This window comes from Aplysia californica, unplaced genomic scaffold (assembly GCF_000002075.1).
Source record: "Aplysia californica isolate F4 #8 unplaced genomic scaffold, AplCal3.0 scaffold00025, whole genome shotgun sequence".
NCBI lineage: Eukaryota > Metazoa > Mollusca > Gastropoda > Aplysiida > Aplysiidae > Aplysia > Aplysia californica.
The window spans coordinates 767,128-769,006 of NW_004797295.1; the positions used below are offsets into that span (position 1 = coordinate 767,128).

The window sequence follows — 1,879 nt, forward strand, 5'->3', positions numbered from 1 at the left end:
CTCTCTCTCTCTCTCTCTCTCTCTCCCCCTCTCAAACAGACACACACCCACCACACACACTTGTTCCCGGCACCGCACCCGTATTGATCTCTTCACGCGCTGCCACCTTCCTGTGCCACAGACATTGACCGACGCACGTCCTCCGCCGGCCCTCTCTCTCATTCTCTTCATTTCTTCCGTACGTTGCTCATTCATTCATTCATTCATTCATTCGAAAAAAATTTTTGCGTGCTTTCTTGAATTCGTCACTGACCAGTTACAACCTTTTGAATTAGATTGTCTTTCCGCTATTGAAACAAGTTTATCGTAGTCTTGAGTTCTTCGTCAGACGTATCCGTAACAGTAACACAGTTGGACATTGCGATAACATGTTTTAAACGAAGTTTTATAAACATCAGCGTTAGTGAGAAGGCAGGAATCAACTAAATATGTTTTTAATATATTGTTAAACACGATTAAGTGAGTGAATATTCAGTGCTTGCTTTCTATATTAATTGATAAAGCATTACTGATATAACTTCTTAAACTACTCTAATTGCCAACGTTATCGCCTCAAAATTGAGGCACCTTCAGTTCTCATCAAGTGACAAGTGGATGCCTGTGGTAGTTATGTAGTCCTTGGATAGCGTGCACAGTGAGCCACAATGTGACCTACCCCTGCATAGTTTCTCTCAGGATTACGAATGTCCACGACAAGATCACGCCAGAGAGGAAGAGGGAATATACTCCGACCGCCTCTTGTTTAATGTGGATCCATTGCAGCCAACGATACGACAGAGGACAACTGCGCTTCGTCTGTGTGTTGCTTGCATCGTTCTGCATAGATTTTGTGAAAAAAAACCTTTCCAAATTAGTCTAAGGATTTATTGTGGAGGGAATAATATTTTACTTGAAAGAAGACAGCATAATCATCAACGAGAGAATTCAAGTACATCAAATCAAAGGTGTGGATGTGTATGATACCTACCTAACTGAGTGATTCCGTAACATTGGGATTTTGCTGAAAAAGATTTGAAGTTTCAGTGAGTATTAATCTGCAATAAGATACAGATGTTTCCAAACACCACAGTGATGGTTTTCTTTTCGTCTGCCCAGCTTTTTTTCTGTGCCCTCTATACAGATGCTATGCCATTTTGTGTTCCTTTTCTCAGGTCTTGAGTGTTAATTAATCTCTTTTATACACCCTTCCTTCCTTTCTCTTCATGTTTCAACTTTATCTTGGCACCATACGCAATAGATAATAAAGACCGTAACACTTTCATATTATATCTTTTCTTTTCATGAAATCATATTTCTGTTTTTAGTAAGGAGTACAAAAAATGGAGCCCGTGGCGTAAACGAACTATCCCCCTGAAAAGGAAAAGGCAGATAGTTATTGCCTAAACTTATAGTGTGTTCTGTGGGCGCTTTGTACGTTTTTGTAGTAAAAGTTTGTATCGTGAAGCTCTAAGAAGTTGATAGAGAACTTTGATGCTGAATGAAATCACGGCACTCGTGTCTAACGTTTGATGTCTATAAACACCCCCCCCCCCCTCTTTTTCATCTCAAATACACATACAAACTGATAAATCCAATAATAGCTCCACTGAGATGGACATTCGGTATTTATATCCAAACGAAATGAAAGAAACTTTAGTACTGACTGGGAACAGTATGCTTCTTCCTTAACCCCCCCCCCTTCCCCAGTTACACCCAAAAGGTACAGGGTATTGATGCTCCTCATTCGGGATACGTCAGTTTCTGGCACGTTTGTGATCTCAATTATTTATGAAGTACGCCTGAAAGTACAATTCTAACATTCAGTACGAAGAAGAATTTTGTTGAAGTGCCCCTCCCCCCACCTTCTCTCTCTCTCTCTCTTTCTCTCTCTCTCTCTCTC

General features: G+C 40.5%; 1 protein-coding gene across 1 annotated transcript in view; it reads left to right on the forward strand.

The window, feature by feature from the left end:
- The first annotated feature begins 184 nt into the window (after window positions 1–184).
- The window catches only part of LOC101863405 (NK-tumor recognition protein), a 157,673-nt gene continuing 155,978 nt past the window's right edge, over window positions 185–1,879 (forward strand). Inside the window, exon 1 of the mRNA XM_035973031.1 lies at window positions 185–1,022. The gene's annotated coding sequence lies outside the window, so the exon portion shown is untranslated. The remainder of the gene's footprint in view (window positions 1,023–1,879) is intronic.